The sequence below is a fragment of the Pleurodeles waltl genome, chromosome 10 (assembly GCF_031143425.1).
Source record: "Pleurodeles waltl isolate 20211129_DDA chromosome 10, aPleWal1.hap1.20221129, whole genome shotgun sequence".
Taxonomy (NCBI): domain Eukaryota; kingdom Metazoa; phylum Chordata; class Amphibia; order Caudata; family Salamandridae; genus Pleurodeles; species Pleurodeles waltl.
In genome coordinates, this window is record NC_090449.1 from 637,479,029 (window position 1) to 637,500,798 (window position 21,770).

General features: G+C 40.3%; 1 protein-coding gene across 1 annotated transcript in view; it reads left to right on the forward strand.

The window, feature by feature from the left end:
- DPP6 (dipeptidyl peptidase like 6) overlaps positions 1-21,770 on the forward strand; it is a 1,951,083-nt gene that overhangs the window by 100,839 nt on the left and 1,828,474 nt on the right. The window lies entirely within an intron of this gene.

Sequence of the window (21,770 nt, forward strand, 5' to 3'; positions counted from 1 at the left end):
TGGAGACTGGATTCGCATGGTGCGGGACCTGCTAAGTATAGCCCTCATTCGAGGAGTGTGGCCCTTCATCGTGGGGCCACACCATGCATAGGAATTTGGTTGGTAGTGAATCGATTACTGGTTGCGGGACCTCGCGTGTCCCGCTGTTGTTGAGTGTGTTGCATTTCTCTTGTGTGACTACTGACTTCATGTTCATTGTGTGTGGTGTCCAGGTCACTGGTTGTGACCCTCATAAGTGGGGACGTACCTGAAGCAGTGCTGCATTCTACCTCATGCGGTACTGCTGCCTGGCACCTGTCTGTGTGTGTGTATGTGAACTTAATTTGTCTGGTGCGGCTGAAGTCATTGTGCACCAGACCTTATGCCTCATTGCAGGGAGGCACAGCAGTGGTAACATTTTGTGTGCAACTGGATTGTCTGGTGTGACTCAAATCAACGTGCACCAGACATTGTGCCTCATTTACGGGAGACACTGCCTTCGTGCATAAACAGACTGGTGTGACTCAAGTCATCGTGCACCACATGTTGGGCCTTATCCGAGGGAAGCATGGCATTAAGCACTTTTCGTCTATGTTCAGAAGTGACTGGACTGACAACTCGGGTCATCACACACCAGACCTTGTGCCCATACCAGGACGGCATGCAATTTGGTAAATTCTTTGTCTGCAACTAGGATTCCTGGGGCTGCCCAAGTCTTTGCCACCCAGGTGTGATGCCACCTGTCCTGGGAGGTGCTGAATTGGTAACTATCTGTGAAGTGGAGTGTCTGGCTTGGCTGGGTGCCCCGGGAACAGTGTTTCCCAAGGCTGCCCTCCCCCTGTACATTGCAGATCAGGGCCTGCTTGAATGGCTGATCTGGAGATCCATGAGTGAACTTCCTGAGTGGGGACCAACTTCCATTTGCAGACTGTTGCCTGATCAGCCAATCTTTCCTTATTCTCTTATGCCTTGCTCTGGGATCTTGACTAAGTGTAACTACCTGCTGCAAGCAGCTTAATCATTGGGGAAAGGTTTCTTCATTTCTAACTCTGAGATGGGAGGTAATTGGTTGAAGGGTGGAGGAAAGTTTGGGTACAAGAGGGGTCTGTGAGCTCCTTTACACCTCACCTGCTAATAGTCAGAGCACCACGTTGGGGTGCTGGAAGTGAATGTTTGCTAGTATGTGTAGGCAAGTGTGTCTGACATCCGTGGATATGTGGGAGTGAATGTCTGATTTCATTGCGTGGAAACATTGCCGTGCACATTGTTTACTATCGTGGTTGACACTGATGTTTACTGGTGCGATCTAGGCTGCTGAGCTATTTCAAAAGTGCAATACTCTCTAAATACGTACATTGCTGCTATCTTTGGGAACTGGAATGCATTCTACAACTTTTCTACCTTGAATTGGGTGATCAATGAGGTGGGTCTTTTGCTGCCAACATAGTACTGCATGTGGGTGCAGGGAGGGAAAGTATTTTTTTTCTCACATGTACATACTGCTGATTTTGTATTAACACTGTTGGGCCTCGTGCTATTATTGATATTTCTATATGTGATTTATGCCCAGATTTACAGGATGTTCATGTGGTGTTAATTCATGTATGTGCTGAATATAAACTTTATTTACAAACACCTCAAGTGAAATATTGTTTGCGACACTCAGTGTACCTACTGTGTGGTCGTGCTGTGCCAATGCTTTACACATTGCCTCTGAGATATGCCTGACTACTCTGTGCCAAGCTACCCAAGGGTAAGCATAGGTTATACAGTGAGTGTAAGCTCCCACGCCTGATGGGAATGGTAGGTTCTGCCTGGCTAGGGCCTCACATCTGCCAACCAGAACGTACCACCTCCAACAAGAATGCTATGACAGTGTGCTCTATTTGGATCCATGAGAGGGGCCTTTATTACAGAACATTGAAGGCAAATCCATGCCAGATTACTCAACCATTTTATACTTTGTATTGTGCTGACCTGAACTTTACTGAGTTGTTTGATCGAATTCTGTACCCTGTGAGTTGCACTCTGATCTATTGATAAATTAATTTGTACCATAAATTGATTGCTGTATGATAAAAGTCTGAAAATATAGCCTTTAATGTTTGAGACTTCTCTGTCTGTCATTTTTGTAGGATCAAACAGGTTCTATGTTCTAAATTGAAATTGTCATTTAGAAGGCTAAATTAATACACAAGTTCAGCAAAGAGCACCAAAATCCAGAAAGGGATTAACTCTGCTCCTGATCCATCATTCACACAAGGGTAAGAGCTGTAGTGAGATCTCACTAGTGGTCATTGACTTTGATAACATTTTGCACTCAATATTGGGCATCAACAATGGATAATAGGAGCACTTATCCATTCGGACTGACATGTCACATACAATTATAGCAAACGTCCATTGTTACCTGGAGTGTTTCCTGTGACCAAGTCTTTCATGGCCCTTTTATTCTCATCTGTTGCTAATGGTGCATATGTTCTTTCTGTTTGTGGATCCGTTTTTTTAAGATTTGCACTTCACAGATAATCTCTTTGTTCCTCAGTCATTGGGTTGTTTTTGTTCATATGTAGTGTTTTGTCTTAGTTGTAGAGAGCTGAGTTTATTTCTGCCTGTGTGCATGCTACCGAACCATCCTCTGCTTGGATTGATATGTCAGTTCTTACTCGACAGGCCAGCATTTTTCTCACCCTATAGACATTCTTTATAATTTGTAGCTAAATATTGTGTGTAGTGGTGTGGTTTAAGTGTTTATACCTTGAGTTGTCTGCACTTCTTCTATTTCGACTGTGGCCTTCTCTAAGACTGTCAATATATTTTCCAACATAGGTGTGTTTCTTGTGAACACCTGCTTTACTTCATAGGCTATGACTCTATAAGCTCCCCTTACCTTTGTTTTAGAAGCGACACACTCTACTAGTGGACAGCTGACGATACGTGCATTTCTTTACAAAGTTCTGTCTCATTGTATCGCTAAGTGTGTCGGTGTAAAATGCAATAAGTTGTGTTGCCGCCTGGCAGTAGAGACTAGGAATCTTGGCTATGTATGAATGAGAGGAATCTCTAAAGCATGCAAATACCTGGGGTGTCTTGGCACTGATGATCTAGACATACTAGAAACACCCCTTGTTTGAAGGGATAGCCTTAGAGGTGTTATGTAACAGCCAAGATGTATCTTCCCCATCCTATTGTTAGTTTGAGAGGATTGTGATCAGGTAGTGATTTACTTAGGTACTCCACAGCCAAATTCTCCACGGAACAAGTCGATCCTGGCATGAAGGTAGTGTACATGTAAGTAGTATGAATTATCTTTCATTTGGGTGAGGAAATCAACTGAAACAAAACAAAAGTGATTGCCCTTAATCGCCGAATCTCCAATCAGTGTAAATGCACCTAAATGGGAAGCTAATTGATGAAACTGCCATGCATACCTATCTAGGGGTCAAGATAGACTCAAGAGGAAAGTATGCACCCCAAATAGAAGTGATAAAGTTAAAACTCAGGCCCTCAATCATGCCTTGGGAACACTAGCAAGAACCATTCAGGGGCATACTCTTAAGCTGTTGGAAACAGTCATGAGGGCCAAATTATTGCCCACCCTCTAGTATGACGCAGAAATAATGATGGGGTGGAGAGAGTCCTTCTGGATAAATTAATGATAACATCATATAAGCAAGCCTTTTGTTTACCTAGGCCGACATCACCTGCCCAATTTAGGCTAGAATTCTCGCTAGTAAGGCAGTCACTCGCTAGGCCTTTGGCATTTGTAAAATGCTGCCATAAACTGCAGCAATCTGGAAAAGGAACACTGGCAAATATAGTATGGCTGGAAATTAATCTTGAAGGGGGTAATGGCAATCATAAGAAATATCTTGAAAAAAGTATAAAGCTGCTGGACCTGGGCGACCTGTGGGACCTTAATATGTCTGGACCAGCCTTTAGGAAAGCAGTAAATAACTCAGTTCAACTGCAAAGTTGGACAGAAAATAAGGAGGAAATATCCAAGCGGTCGGATTGGTGGCTGGTTTTAAAATCTTATAAATCAGGTAAAGAGTCACCCATCCTGGTCACCCCTTACTCCCTGAAGATAAAACAGAGATGTTTAACGCTATGATTTGGTGACATTCCAATGCTAGATTTTCAGCCAAAATAGAAGAAGGATGTCCAAATAGGAAATCAGAAATGCCACCTATGCTATCAGGTTGATGAAACGTTGCTGCATTTTATTTGTATATGCCCAGCTCTGGCTATCCAGGGAAGAAAAATGTTGAAAAAGGAAATTAATGCACTGGGGATCAGATCTTGTAGACCAGCGCTCATTGACTTATTTGACCTGAGGAACATAATGTAGAATATTAAGCTGATACAGTTTCTGGAAAGTTTTAAATTACTTGTCAGTTTAGCTAGCCGTTATCCTATACTGCTACCAAAATTAAGATCTTAAGATCGATGTTTTACTGTCATGTTTCTTAGGATTGTATATGGTTTCTTTTGTACAATGTACATAACCTTTTATATTGCAAATGAGTTTGGTTGGCGCTTGAACTTTTAGATAAGAAACAATTTGCTTAGCTATTGCATGCTTAGATAACTGTTTCTTATGAAGACTGATTGATATGCACTTTATTGCTCAAAGTTGCACATTATACTTGTCAGTGAACTTACCAATATTGAATATTGAAGCTTGGTCAGCACCTGGACATTTTGCTAAGGGTTAATCTGCCTAATGATTATTTACCTTGACATATGTTTGTTTATGAAAACTGAATAATATGCACTTTTTGTCTAATTTTGCACATTATACCTGCCAGTGAAGGTCCTAAAATTGACAATAGGCAGCTTTGATACCTGTTTCTTATGAAGACTGAAAGATATGTATTCTTTGCCTAATTCTGCACATTATACCTGTCAGTAAAGGTCCCAACATTGACACAATGCAGCGAATTGAACATGACGCGTGGTTGATCATGTGGGACAAGGATCTCTTGGCAAGTTAGATTTATTTTCATGTAACTTTGCACATTGTTCTGGCCAATGAACATTCAAATACTGATATTCGGGCTGTTTTGCACATGGTCTATGGCGAATTGGGAAGGACTCGGGGGGATTATTTTGCATTCATAATTTGTTTAAATTTATGACTGGTCTGTTTGCACATTTGGAGAAACATTGGTTGTTGCCCCTTTTTAAAGAATGTATTAAGATTAATATCCAGTACTGTTCTGTGTACAATCTGACAGACGTTTTGTTATTCTTTGGATTTTTATCCTTTTTAATAACTAATAAAATTACAGTTTCTCTCCCTCTCTCTCATTTGGGTGCATAGTGCGTAGTACATCAGTCAAGCTCCAGTTATTGTGAGCTTGATGGCATTTGTTGTATTGAGTTCCTACAAGGTGTGAGAAAAATCTATCCAGTTCAGTTCTCAGTACCCTTTTAAAGTGACCCATCCCCCATAGTGTGGGCATATCCTGTTCATGTGTAATTATCCTATCACCTGGTCCAGGAACTCTGTTGGAGTAGTATTTGTGCTAAACACATTGACCCATTGTTTAGGCCTTCCTTTTAGTCTATTGTGTCAATGATACCTGTTTTAAGTAAAGGATGCAGGACTAGCGGAGTCAACAGTGGTGTCATCAAATGTATTTAAGTGTACGTTCTACTCTCTTAGTGTTGCCTCCAAAGTCTGTTGTTTCTTCCTTCAGTGAGGCTAATTGGGCAATGTCCAGTTAAGCTATAATTTCTTCAAGTATCATTGGAACATCAATGGCTGCTCATTGGTCATTATCTTCCTTTTCTTCTTCATTGGGCCCCTGAGTTGCAGAATCTGGATCATGTCAGAGCCTTTCCACAGGCACCTTGAGATTTCTGGACCATTATTTTGGAAGAACAGAAGGGCTACATTTACTGGGCAATGGGAAATAGATATGTGTATTTGTAGTACAATAATATACTGATATTGTAATAATGTAAATCATTCTGTCCGCATGAATGACTTGAAAAATATTTCACTTTGAAAGGTGGCGTTCAATCTTTACTGGTGATTCGGCTGAAGAGCTAGCTCAGACAACAGGGGGGGCCGCAGAACCTCCAGGTAACAAGAGCATCTGAAAAGTTGGCAGTCTGAAAGGAGCCTTAGCGAACATATTAGACAACGATATAATCAGTTTTACTAATCAGTGTCAGGCATACAGAAAACCATTGCTGTTTTGGTTCATAGTTGTATTCTAAAAACGCAAAATAACTTTTTACCCAGTAACTGGACGGGCATTTGGGGGGAGGACTTATGATGCCCATAAATAAACTAACACCCAGTAGCTAATAACCATTATAGGTCTAGCTCATAACTCTGATCTCAAAACGCTAAGAACAGGTAATCCAATTACTGGACATTTGTACAGGTGTTCAAAGAAATCCATGGTTAGGCTATAAGGCACAGAGATTATAGGTGATATCTTGTTCTTCTTATTGAATTGAATAAATGTTATTCTTATGAGTGCCAAAAGCATAGGGGGACGAATACAGACTTGCACCTTGAATATTGAAATATTTAACTTTAGTGAGACACCCACTTGTTATAGGGACTAAGAACATAGGTACTGACCTTTTCCATAATAACTTAGAAGTATAAAGCATAGCCACAATAGAGGTCCATTCCAAGATGGCACGGATCTAGCAATACTAAACACTGACACTTGAAATAAGTGAAAGACATGAGGGACTAAAGAACACGGTTTCGCTGGGTATTTGAACATTGTGATGTGAGGACAAAGATTTTGTTGTGAATAATTTGTCTTTACATAATCATACTTATGTACTAATGTGTGAAATAATTTGATTATAAACTTATGTTAACTCGAAAATTTTGCTGTACTTAGTGTCCGCCATTGAGCGAAAGGCATGTATATGTTTTCTAATGTCATAATAATATTGCAATGAGAAAATATTCTGTCTGTTTAAGAGCATGTTCTCTGCTAAAATAAATGCTGAAATAATATGAGTATTTCTTGGTCACTGCTGAGTCTGAAGTGGAGCAAGGCCACTGTGCAATGTTATCTGTATTAAATGTATCTAGTGTACTCGGTTCTTATGACTTCATGTCCTTTGCCTAACAGATTTCATTCATTGAACTTGCATATTTGTCTGTGGTTAGGTTTCTAACTTATGTATTTCTCTCAGGGTAATAGTGCGCAAGAAATGTTTCCATATTTTTGTAATCACTATCCAGTAATAGCATATTCGGAAGGTGCCAAAAAATGGATCTATAGATGCAGTCGGAGAAAGAAGTGTGCAAGATACATTTTGTATTAGTTCGAGTTTCGTCAATAGAGCAATAGCCAATTAAACTTTTCAGAGCTAAAATTTTATATAATTGTGATATATTGTTCTCACTTTATGTTTTAATCAGCCACAGGACTTTAGAAAGTTTAATTTAATGTCCAGTCACCAGTGGTGGTTTCTTTTTACTTTCCTGGGTTCCAGAGACTTTACTTCATGCTTTTAGTGTGACCTGTCACTTTGACACTTCATGCTTTGCCAGTCTACTGACATTCTGGTGCTTTATTATCTTCTGAGTTTACTATGTCAGTTTGTTGTATGTATTTACATTAGAGGTTAAAACTATACCATAGAACCATGACCGTTTGAGGTTCCTTAAAGAAAGGTAGGATTTGAAGTGGATGGATCGTTAGCCGCAGGACGAGGAAGGAGGTGCGGTGGATGAAATTTTCTAAGCCTATACTTTAATGCTTCAAAAAATGCAAGTTCAATCGTCTAACTTTCTCTTCATTTAACACTGGCAACGAGTGGAAGAAACCCTACGTAGACCAACATCTCAACATCGGCACGGTATTTACTAAAATGAATCCTGTTTTTGTGTGTGCATGTAGCAGTTTTAAATAGGAGGCAGACATTCTCTGGTTTTAGCAACGGATAGTGTTTGAGCTTAGGCTGTGGTGTTGTGGTGAAGCCCTGTGAATTTCGGGGCCGACATTTCACTATTTTTTATGATTTCTCTGAGACGCGTCCTGGGAAACGAAATTGGTTCCCTAGCAACGTCCGCACGACGAAATCTCCTGGTGCCCGGCAATGTGTCGTGGAGACACGAAGACGCTTACTTCAACTCAGTCTTCAGTTGCCTAGCGACGCATTCTCACCTCGACGAAGACTCTTGATTTCTTACTGCTGCTTTGCAACGAACAACTCTAGGAGCCTCGGTGTTTCACCACAAAGATTTATCTGCGATAGGCACGCACTGCCTAATTAAATGTGACATTTGCTTTGCGTGCTACTTCGTACTGCGATAGACATGCACATGTTCACAGGTATAAATTAAATACAGAGTATTTTTCTGCAACAAACTCACTCTTTTTGGAATTTTGCCTATCATTCTGCTGCATACTGCGATAGGCACGCATGAAAGACTATCTCTTATATAAGGAGACTTCAACTTTTTGGCCTAGCTACATCCAGTGATAGACATGGTTAAAAAAAAATCTTTTCAATACATTGTATACATTATTTATAGATTTATATTGTAGGTCATTTTATTTTATTGGTGGTTTGGACAAGTTTATTTACAAATTTAATATACAAAATGTTACAGTTCCACCATTTTTCCTATCCACTCCTCAGGGATCCACCTATAAAGTGGGGAAAAGGGAAAAAAGTTTTTGAAAGGTACTCCAGGGTATGTGGTCCCTCATTGAGTGCAGAATGAAGAACTGCGTTGTTGCTGCATTGTCTTGGAACGGAGGGTCAAGAAGTATTTGATCATCTTACTGATATTCCTGACAATGAAGCTAATGATATAAATGAATATGAAATCTGGATTAGGAAGCTAGACGCACATTACTTACCAAAAGGTAGTACCATTTTGGAAAGATATAACTTTGGCAAAAGAGTACATTATGAGGGTGAATCTATAGAAAATTACATAACTGATCTTAGACGTTTAGCTTCTTTGTGCAAGTTTGGTGTGTTGCTTGATGAAAGAATTTGTGATCAGTTTATGCTAGGTTGCAATATTGACAAGGTACGGGACGAACTGTGGTTACTTGATGATCCTCACATGGGAAACATCCTTTTTTACGACTTTTTTTTCTCCGAAGGTCGTGGTTAACGAAAGCGCAACAAGGCTTTTTTTAACCACGACTTCGGTTTTTTGTGCCTTAACTACGTATGTTCTGAACAACGAACATGCGTGGTTAAGGTACAAAGAAGGGACTTGGCGAAGGTAAGTGTGGGTTTAAGTTTTGGGGAGGGGGTGGGGGGTCAGGGGGTTTTAGGTTTTGGGGTGGGGTTGGGGGGGTGGGGCGTTTTTGGTTTTGGGGAGTGGGTGGGGGGTCAGGGGGTTTTAGGTTTTGGGGTGGGGTTGGGGGGTGGGACGTTTTTGGTTTTGGGGGGTGGGTGGGGGGTCAGGGGGTTTTAGGTTTTAGGGTGGGGTTGGGGGGTGGAGCGTTTTTGGTTTTGGGGAGTGGGTGGGGGGTCAGGGGGTTTTAGGTTTTGGGGTGGGTTTGGGGGGTGGGGCGTTTTTGGTTTTTGGGAGTGGGTGGGGGGTCAGGGGGTTTTAGGTTTTGGGGTGGGGTTGGGGGGGTGGGGTGGGGTGAGGGATGTAGGGTGAATGGTGCCTATTGCTAATGATTTTATCAGGAATGCCTTTACAATGAAATATCGTTGTTAAGGCATTCGTGGTAAAATCATTAGTAGTAGCAACGAGGTCGGTGTTCCGACCTCGTTGTTAAGGCAGTAGTTTTTTTTGCAGTCGTTGTTTCGTCGTACAGTCCCTCACATAGATGAGGTTATAGCTCTTGCTAAGAAAATTGAGCACCCCTTGAAGTGTGTTGAAGAGATGAAAAAAAGAGGATAACAAAGATGTCAGTGTAGTAAAAGAGGATAAATCTAAATATAATAAAGTCATTAGCAAAGAGGCTATACAAAGTAAATCAAGGAAAAATTGTTACTGGTGTGGCAAAGAAGGCCATTTTGCCAATGACAAGATATGTCCAGCTATCAATAGTTCTTGTTTATTTTGCAAAAAGAAGGGTCACTTTTCATCAGTGTGTAGATTGAGAAAAGCTAAGCAAATCATGAATGAAATGGGTGATCGAACTTGTGAAGATGAAGATATTCCTGACTTTATGTGTGGACAGATAGTTTTAAAAGATACCGATAATAACTTTAGTGTTCCATTAGATTACATTTATGTTGAAGGAAAAAAAAAAAGTACTATTTGATTCTGGCGCTAAGATCGCCATAATTGCTAATGCATTTTATGAGAGAGAACCTAAAGGGAAAATCAAATTTTGAAACCTGACCCTACCGCGTGCTTATGGTGGTGAATGGATTGATCTACATAGCTATTTGAGTGGTCTGATTGAATACGACCAACATTATACATCAGGAAAAATGTATGTGTACAAGAAAGGTGACAGCATCATAAGTTGATGGCACAGAAAGGATCTAGGAGTAGTGCTGGACCCTTACAGTTCTCCACCAATAATGGTAAAAAACTGACAATGTGTGAATAAGGTTGAAAATGCTGGGTCATCTTTTGAACTACTGGCTGATTTATACAAAGAGTTCTCTAACATTTTCAGAGACAAGATAGGGTGCATGAAAGGATATTCTCACAAAATGTGGGTAGTCCCGGGAGCTGTGCCTTTCTGTAGCAAAGTCTGCAGTATTCCGTTTGCAGTAAGGAGTGAGTTACAGTCTGAGTTGGAAAAACTGAAGGAACAAGGGGTGATTGAAGAAGTGGAAGGGATGGAATGGTTGGCTCCGATTGTGATAGCGAACAAACCCAATGGTAATTTAAGATCACGTGTGGACCTCCACAAACTTAACAGGAGTGTGTTGGTTGACAAATATCCTCTTCCAAATATTTCTGAGTTATTAACGATGGTAACTGGGGCCAAAATATTTTCTACAATTGATCTTACTTCGGCCTATCATCAGAATCTAGCAGAAGTCTAACAGCATTCATAACACCGTTTGGTACATAAGGGTTTGTCAGACTACCTTTTGATTTGTGCAGCCTCAGTTTTCCAGCTTGTAATGGAAAAGACTTTGTATGGAATTGATGGAGTTTGTATATATCAGGATGATATTTTAGTTTATGGAAAGGATACGGTTGAACACAATGGAAAACTTAGGAAAGTGCTGAAGAAAACTTCTGAACACAATTTGACTATTAAAGTGGAGAAGTGCAAATTTTCTGTTGATACTATTGACTACTTAGATCACACAATTACGGCTGATGGTATAACACCCAAAAGAGACTTGATGAACACAATTCAAGACATCGTTTCTCCCACAACAAAAGAGGAACTGATGTGGTTGTGGGGATGGATAAATATTACAATAAATTCACAAAGGATGTTGCTAGTTCCTGTTTTAACATGAGACGGTTGTTGAAAAAGGGAGTTGAATTAGTATGGAGTATTGAATGTGAAAATGAGTTTATAGAATTGAAGAAGAGTCTAGCAAAGGCACCAAAATTAAAGAATTTTGACCCCAATGTACAATACACATTGAATACTGATGCTAGTGGCAGAGGCTTAAGTGCTGTATTGCAACAGGGTGGGTTTGGACCTGAAAACACAATTATTTTCATTTCCAGAAGCTTGAAAGGCGCTAAAACTAAATAGTCAGTTATGGAGAGGGAAGCACTTGCAGTACATTGGGCTATCAAAAAAATGAAGAAATTCTTATGGGGAGGTTCATTTGTAGTAAGAACGGATCATAAACCATTGTGTGAGGTATTCAGTTCTAAGGGGATTGAACCGGTGTCAGGGAGGATCACTAAGTGGATAGTAAGATTACAAGAATATGACTCTGTAGTGAAATATGTTCCAAGGGCAGACAATATCTGCGCAGATATCCTGTCGAGACTGGTGCCGGATTTGAGCGAGCAGTGTGATGATGGTTTAGATGATGACTCAGAACAATTTGAGAGCGTGTGTGAACTAGACTATGAAATCATATCTGAAGAGAAGTGGCGTGATGAGATTAAATCAGATAGTGTTCTAGTAGAAGTCATAAATTGTTACAGGTGGGTTGGAAGTACAAGGAACAAGGTAGTGTCGAGTGTAGGGATTTTTGAGGAGTTAAAGATCAACTAGCATTAGATCGGGGTTTGTTAGTCAGAGGCACGAGACTAATTCCCTCTAATAAATTGAGAAGACTTTTGATAGACCATGCACATAATAGCCATATGGGCATTTCCAAAACTAAAGAAAGGTTGCGTTCTTTTTACTGGTTGCCTGGTATGGACATTCAAACTGAGAGGGCGGTGAGAGATTGCATACAGTGTGCTGTCAGTGAGAAAGCTATGAAACCCAAGGTACAACCCATAGTGATTAGGAGTAGACCTTTGGGTCCATGGCAGGACATTGCGTTAGATATTTTGGGGCCCATTCATAGTGAGAATTCAGAGAATTGTGTTTTTGAAAGAATTAATAGCTATGGAAGGGATTCCTTTAACCCTTCTCACTGACAATGGTGTACAATAGTTTCTAAAGAAATTGAAGATTTCTTGAAAGGGTGTGGTATAAAACACAAAAGGGTGCTTTGTATCATCCTGAATGCAATGGGACGGTTGAGAGATTTAACCGAGTTATTAAGGAGACTATCACCATGGCAAAGAGCAGTTAATTAAATTGGAAACAAGAGGTGGTCAAGAAAACAGGGGTATATAGGCACACTCTGCACACAACCACAAGACAAACACTGTTTGTTTTGTTTCGAGGTAGACGAGCCAAAACAATTCTTGAGCCGGACTGGGTAAACAAACTTTTGAATGTCAGAGGGAAAAATATTGTAGATGGAAATTGGAGACATAAAGAACAGGAAAATATAATAGCAAGTAAACTGAGTTTTGATAGAAAGAACTCAGTGAAAGAAACTGTGGTTGGTGTAGGGGATTGGGTGATGATAAAAAGGACCATTGTAAGGGATGGTGGAGGAATACTATCCAATCCAATGAGATTGTTTAAATGATTCACTAATGCAGTTAAAACTGAAGATAACCGAATATGGAATTTGAATACTGATCTAATGCTTTAATGGTTTAGTAATCTTATAGTCCAAATTCTAAACCATCCCTCTACCTTGTTCCTTGTTCCTGTTCTGATGCTGCTGTCCCCATGATGAAGTTATAATCTGAATGCTGACTACCTTAAGGATTGGTATTTATGTAGATCTGTATATTGTATTATTTTTTTGTTTTTCAGGTAACAACTGCTATTTGTTTTAATGCTGCTGCTTATTTTGATAGCGCCATAGCTAGATGTTTTCTAAATTTGTGTTACTAAATCCTTTACTTGAAGCTCAACATGTTAATGCTAATTAGTGCTTAGTGAGGTGTTACTCTCATATACTCATGAATGGTCATTGATTTCTTTTTGTTGGTTGATACAATGTATTCAATTTCTCTTGCTCAAATTCTATTGATATGCTTTCTTTTGTGTATTCTCTATTGAATTAATAATTCTTATTGCCTTGATTAAGCTTAGGTTAATTCGTCGATTTAATCAGCCTTTATTGTTTCTTTACATGTATCAATTGATCTTGAGAATAATATTTGTCACTTTAGCATTGTTAATATAGTGAAATAAATATTTTAACTTCTTAATAAACTGGTGTGGTTATTAAAGGTCACATTGTTCATGGTGTGTCTACAATGGTTTTAGAATGATGTATAGTGTATTGTTTGATATTTAACTTGATGTTTCTGATGTTTTCTTTAAAGCTGATTTGGTTCGGTTCATCGACCTATAGTATGAAATCTGCTATCTAGTCTGTTGAGATTTCTGCTTTAACAGTGACAATGCTGAACACCACTAATGCTCATTACCAACAAGGACCGCAGTGACTGATATTTTTCTACATGAACAATACCATGAGATGGCTACTAGTAATGTAAAGCAGTAGCGGCCAGTCATAAATAGTACTACCTGATTAGGGTGTTTACATGGACTTCCCTAGAGCAGTAACAGCCAGTCACAATTAGAACCATTTGATTAAGGCATTTTCACCACCTTCCCCGAGTATTCTTGGACTCATAACGTAATGGGTCCTGAGGGAGTACTGAAATGGATTGCTCCGTACTGATAGGAGATCTTAAGCCGTTCCTCTCTATGCTGCAAGATGTAAGATCTAACTTTTAGTGACTCTGGGCTGTTTGGGAACCTTCTAATGAGCAAGCGCTGCAAATTCTGTGTATAATGTATACCAAAATACTTCAGGATGATTAGATAAATCATAACACGAGGTACTGAGTGGTAGTGCCTATGCTAGATGATTATTGGAGATAAATGTGACTAGAAATTGTGGCGGCAATGGAGAAGAATGTTATCCAGCTTCGTATAATGTATGCCATAATATTTCAGGATAACTAGATAAAACATAACACAGGGTACTGAGTGGTAGTGCCTATCCTAGACGATTATTCGAGATAAATGGGAAGAAAGTTATCTCGCTTTACCTGATATCACATTTTGTTCTACTAATTTCTAATTGTAATTGTGGTTGAAGACATGCACAGACATTTTTGCATATAAGTCATGTAATTTTCCTTTCAGTGAGGGAGATACAACTTACATAATAGAAGCGTTCACTTTTACAAATGCCTATGGTAATTAATATATCTTGGAGCACCTTTTTCAGCTGCCAATACTTATCAACACCACACAATACCAGCTATTTAACTGTAAGGTCATGAATCATTTACAGTACTGGTTTCCTAATAAGGAACCATACTTTCTTTGGTAGGTCTTGATAAAGTATTTAGATATCCCCCACCCCACACCATAATACTTCGTAATAAGGCTTCTCTCACTTTTAGTTTTCCACAGCGTAAGTGGGCGACCTTTCCCCCTGCTTTGCTTCTTCAGACAATGGTGTTTTTCTTGATTTTAACACCCTACTTTCCAGGTAGAAAACAGGAAGTTGCTGTTAAACAGAGATATTTCTTTTTGACTTATATAGCCCTGAAAAGTCGTAGACTTACGCGCCGGGAGAGGGCGAAACACGTGTTGGCTATAGTATAATATTCTGGAACATGACCTGCTTTGATATTAAAATGCCACTCTGGAACATAACCTGTTTGAAAAAAGAGATTTGTTTGAACAAATGTTTGGAGCACACAATAATCTGTTTGGATTCAATTAATTGTACTGAGTGCAAATATATAAATTAACAAAAGGTTAAATTAACACTGTAAAAAACACTTTATTTAGAAGCTATTTGGATCATTTTGAGGGCACACACTATGATATTTCGCTCCCAATTTAGATAAGAGGTGTAGGTGGCCCAATCCTCATAGAAGTGTCTCAGAGCATCCATCATAAGCAATATACACTTAAAAAAGGGATATTACGGGGAGGGCCAGAGTATGTCAGGCCATACCACTATTATTATGAATTGAGATTGCCCAACCATTTGCTACTTCCTTTTTAGCTGCTGTTTGGGATGGAGTGGCTATCTGACCACACTTAAAGAAAGTAAACCATGAAAGTAAACACTGAGTATTCAGAAACTCATTGCAAATCATGTGTTACTGCTGGTTTGTTAAATGAGGGGCACATGGAGATTTTCTAGGGTTTCTCTTCCTAGTAATTCATGTTTTGAAATTCTATCAACTAAAAGCTACTATAGGGTAAGTCAAAAATATTATAAACAATCAGGCTTTTTATCATCCATTAGTGTTTTTTCTAGCTTTATTTTGAATTTTATTTGGGATAAAGACACACACTTTGATAGTTCAGTACAGTATGATAATCGTTATGTAACATACAATGATACAGAGTAATAAATTATATCGCAACACAAGTAGTCATAGCATTATTCGACTGGAGCTTATGCCTTTGAAGTTTATCATTGTTTGTTCAGTTCATGAGTTACCGATTACCTTGAGGGTAATTAGTCCAAGTGCACTGCCTGAGGTGTCTGGTCCTCTACCTCAGAGAAGGACATCCCACAATCTCCTGAAGTTCAAAAATGTCCTGGACATTGTCATGTGTGTCCCACCTATTCTTTTCACTCTTTAAAAGTGTAGTTAATGGGCTCCAGACATCAAAAATTTGAGACTTTATCTTGGATTATTACCATACATTTTTCCATGGCATATATTAACCATATCTTCCTGCCACCACATATTGCGTGAGGGTGGCTGCTGTTGTTTGCACAACCAAGCCGTGCTCAAGGGTGCAGCCTAAAGAAGACGGGACGGGAGAATAGTTTTCTCAGTGGGGTCAATATGGGTAAAGTATGTGTTCCCCCTGGTCTCCCAGGAGAATCAGGAGTGGCTCAAGGGGGCATAAGAAAATTCTTATGCAGTGTATTGTGAGGAGGACTTCGTCCCAAAACCCTCTGATCTGAGGACATGTCGACCATGTGTGTAGAAAGGTGCCCCTATCACCACAGCCAATATGCACAATTCTGAGCCACCACACATCTTCTAAAGACGCATGGGAGTGAGGAACCAACATGTTAATATTTTATAGGCATTCTCCTTATAGCATAGGCATATTGAGGTCTTGGAAGTCCTCTGCCTAGTAGCCTTTCAAGTCCACTCTGGAATATCCATATCAAGTCCCCTCTCCCGTTGTACTATGTGTACATGGTTCTTGTGAGAGGGGTAAGATTTAAAATGTTATGAAAGAGCCATGATATACCTTTGTGTCTAATGTTGTTGGTGTACAGGTGTACAGGGATTCGGTCTGTTATTTCCCACCTTTGCCATACTCTGAGTAGGATCCCTTCCAGCCCTTTTTAACACCTATGTGAGCCTATGTGTGTTGCTCCTATTCAATGCAAATTTCTCGGAGTTCCCCTCTCTTCCTGACTTTGTCATCTTTTTAGATGTGTTTCTAATGTGGCAGTTGACAAAGATTTCAGCTTAAGGAGCAAGGATCGGACATGCCTGATGGGAAGTCCATGTTAGTGGCAAGGGACTCCTAAGAAATAGCCAGGTGGGAAATGTCTGCTTACATTGTATGGTTTTCCAATGGTCCAAGAGTTTGGTCGTCATAGGTAGGGGAGGAGAAAAGTGTTTCCAAACAATGGTCTGAAGCTATTAGGGGCCACTAAGGGAGGATCGGTGAGATGGCCTATTCCACCCGTAACCCATGGTTTTCCCCCAGGGTCGTGGTTCAAGTTGAGAGAAGGGCACAGTTGAGCCTCCAGCATGAACATCTTTATGTCTATGAAGAGAAACGATTTTGCCACCTTTGGGATTTTCCCTCCCACATAACATTTAGCATTTTCCACGAAATAGGGATATTGTTGTTTCAGGATTGCTTGAGGGAAAGTTTGCACGACGTACAAAAGACAGGGTATGAAATTATGGTAAGGCTATTTAGTCGACCAAGCCATTCTTTAAAAAAGGCTGTGATCAGTGAAGTGAGGTTACTGTCATATAGAGTTCCTGTGTGAGTCGGTAGGTGAACCGCCAGGTACTTTATGGCAGATGCAGCCTATGTAACTCTAATCCATTAAAGGGGTTCTCATAATTTGCCTTGTGTGTCTGCTTTACCTGGTCTCTTGAATTTGGAGAAATTGATCTTAAAGCCTGATAATTGAGCAAAAAAGTCTAATTTCACTAACAATGCCTTGATTGTTTTTTCTGGACCACTTTTGAAGCATAAGATATTATCTGTGAAGAGGGCTAGTTCGTAGATCTTTGCCCTCCTCCTTCATGTCATGAATTTCAGGGTTATTCTGGACCTTACCACTAAGGGTTCCATGGCCAAGGCAAAGATTAGGGGAGACAAGAGGAAACACGTTTTGTGCCGCTTTTCAGGGGGATGTCTGATGTCAAGGTTCCATTAATTTTAAGTTTAGCTGACGGCTTCTGACAGTTTGCCTGGATGTAGATTTTCATTTTTGGACCCAAGAGGCCTTTGTCCAGTATTCTTGATGGGTATGCCCAGTCTACTCTGTTGAAAGCCTTCTAGGCATCTTGGGAGAGAGGGGCCATTGGATGGCGATTGCACTCTGCCACCTCCATGGACGCTACCACCAGTTTGGTATTGTCACTCACCTGTTTATTCTTGATGAAGCCTGATTGCCGGGGATTGACAAGGTTGGGCCAGATATTTTGGGGTCAGGCCACCAGTATCAACACAAATATCTTAACTCTGCTATTCAGTAGAGCATTTGGCTTATGAGATGAGCAGAGCAGAGCATCAAAGGCTTACAAGATTTCAGGAGAAGAGTAAGGTGGGACCCCAGTATCACGTCTGTTGTTATTCTGGATCATCTTTGTTTTTTCAGTGAATATATTTTCTAATCATATACCACATGCAACGGTTTCCCCTGCTCAACCTGGCTGCGCACATCCTTAAGCTATGTGAGTTAGAGATTGGATATAAATTAATAAGTAATATGAAGGATCAAAGGATGCGTGCATGGCGCCCTCCTCAAACCAGTATTTTCCCTGAGGGTCCCCCATCTTTCTCTCAGCTAAAGTGAACAAATTGAGCACTGATGCACTCTTTTTTAAACAGTCCCCGTGGCCCATCACCCTGGGGACCACAGATATGGAAGAAGGGAGCTTGCACCCCTGTCATTCCCCATGACCATGTCTGAGAGGAACAGGGAAGAACTATGCAGAACACACCTGGAGACGAGGGAAGGAAGAAGTGAAGCTGTTACTGTGCTGGCAGAAAACAGTTCTGGAAATATACATCCACAATTTATTAACAACCTCTTTACATAGAATTTGGTTTTAGCGCTGTATTACAACTGCTTAACATGGGTAATTGCCTAGATATCGACTAGTGGATAATCTATTGCCAACAGAAGCTTTGTTTTGTCTCACATACTTTTTGCAACAGGCTTTGGCTTTCAGCCATAGCCTACTTTGAAACTTGCCTCTACAATCCATATCAGGTATGCCGAGTTTTTATCTTGTTTTTAACATGAAGCACCCCCAAACTCTACTGGTTTGTAACTGGTGCACCATATAACTTTCAGGATTCACAGCCACACTTGCCGCCAGGTTTTAGGGTATTTCCATTCTTTGCACTCACACACGTGCACAATATCTCTTCCTCTATGTGACTTTAGGCCCTCTTGTAACAATATTCTTTTTTTAAAAGATGTAAGTGTTTACGGAGTAGTGTGAATGGCAGTATCATGACCGATGACATTTGAGATATAGTCAGTGATATCATCAATGATGTCATTAAACATGTCAAGAGTGATGTAATATATGTGGTCAATAGGTGGTGCACATCAGTGGCACCAGTTGTAGTTAGACCACTAAACTATAAAAGGCGTATATCTGTGTTTTTTCTGTTTTATAGGTTAGTTCTTATCTCCTTTTAACGCCTAATTACTTCACTTTAATCCTTGTGTTTTCAGCGACTACAAATATATATTTCTGGGCTATTTTTAACTTCTTTCTTTCCTGAAAATTCCAGCAGGGCAAGAGTGTAGACAGTGTCCACTATTAACTCAAATTACAAATAATTAATGTGAGTTTTAGAGGTTATTCTTCAGATCCATTGCTAAAACGTACTTGCTTAAAATATCTTCTAGAGCTACGCACTGTTGCTTCCCTGTCTTGCTGATTTGGAGTCCCCCCTTGATAGAAATTGAAGAGTCCTTATAAAAATGTGGGTTTACAAATACCGAGGATACTGCAGTTGCCTCAGTATGTGGATACTGAATTTAATGTTTTTACTGGGAGTGGGGGGAGCATAATCCCATCCAAAATACTTTCTTGCAGTAACGAAATTGACAGTGAGAAAAACAGGCACATTTTGATGGCTGGGAGAGCAAGCACAGGACGGCTGACTATTTAAAGTCAAGCCCTGACGTAGTTGGGGAATTGAGAGTACTGTGGATGGGATGTAATGCTTTTTGCATCCCCTTTGTATATAGTTAAGGAAAAGCCACTGCTGTTAGGGCAGGTAATGGATGACCAGTGTATCCAAGGTAAAAAGTCTACGAAGGATGTGTGTGCATATTTGAGTAGAGGTCTGCATATAGCTAATTTGAAATCATACAGGACCCCCAAGCCACACGTTTTTTGCACTGGAATAACCTGACAACTCCCAAACCACGATGCAAAGCTTTATTCTTGTAAGGGCTACTAGGTTATATGGCTTGAGGCTGTAAATCATACAGCAAAAAGTTCACACTGTGCAGTACGTTCTGTGGCAGTATTATTTCATTTATTTGAGACAGAAATACAATTTGTGTGAAATCTGCATATCATGTGGAAAATAATGATTGTAGACACAGAACTGCACAAACCCACTGAACTTACCATGGCCCATTGTTTTATTAACAATAGTATCATGAAAGGTAAGCACATTTTTTTAATATTCGAATTCCATTCAGTACCCATTAAAACTTTGTTTCAAAGTTAAACCCACCAACAATGTGATATAAAAAATACATAATGGGTAATATGTAATATGAGCCTATATTGCCATCTCTGGGTATCTAGTGACAGCACAAACTACCCAGCCTCAGCTTGTGTTTTGTAATGTCAAGAGAACCCCTCAAGGGTAATATTAGACCATATTAAACAGTTACTTGTTATGTAATATTTCTCTTCCAATATGGCTATATCTATAACTACACACACACACAGATATATAAAGATATATTTATACTTTATAAGATACTTATAAGATACTTTATATATATATATTATTAAAAAAAACATTGATCACGTTGGGTAACTTGCCCAACATTTTTAGAACTGAGGATAATGTGTTAATCTCTGTGTTTGGTCGTTGCGATTCTCTTACTAGGTGCTGGACAAGATGTTGTTACTGTCCACTTACACATTTAGGGGCATATTTATACTCTGTTTGCGCCGAATGTGCGTCAAAACTTTTGACGCACAATCGGCGCAAACCCTGCCCCATATTTATACTTTGACGTCCGACCCCGTGGGCGTCAAAATTCCACCATGTGCGTCATTTTTTGGAAGGGGGAACCAGCCTTGCGTTAATTATATGCAATGTAGGCATTCTCTTCCCAAAAATTACTTTAAGGCCTGTGCCCCTTATTTATACTCTGGCGTCATTTTGACGCACAGGAGGGGGTGGGCCTTAAAAAATGGCGCACAGCCTGATGGGCGCTGTTTTTTAACGCCTGGGTCAGGGCAGGCGTTAAGGGACCTGTGGGCTCGGAAGGAGCCCAGAGGTGCCCCCCCTACCCCCAGGGACACCCCCTGCCACCCTTGCCCACCCCAGGAGGACACCCAAGGATGGAGGGATCCATCCCAGGGAAGTAAATTTAAGTTCGGGTAAGTATTTTTTTCCGATTTTTTTTTTGTGGCATAGGGGGGCCTGATTTGCCCCCCCCCCTACATGCCACTATGCCCAATGACCATGCCCAGGGGACATAAGTCCCCTGGGCATGGCCATTGGGCAAGGGGGCATGACTCCTGTCTTTGCTAAGACAGGAGTCATGTCAATGGAGGTTTGGCGTAAAAATAAATGGCGCAAATCCGGTTTGAGGCCTGAATTTTGCCTTAGACCTGACTTGCACCATTTTTTGACGCACAACCCCCATTTTCCCATACGCCGTCGCTGCCTGGTGTGAGTCATTTCTTTTTACGCACACCAGTCCGCATCGCCGGCTAACGTCATTCCATTAATAAGGCGCCCGCATGGCGCGTTGGAATGGCGTTAGCCGGCGGTAAAAATTTTGACGCACAACTGCGTTGGCGCAGTTGTGCGTCAAAAAGTATAAATATGGGCCTTAATCTAATGATGAAACAGAAAACATAGGTCTCAGCCCATGAAGTAGTGTACATTTGGGAT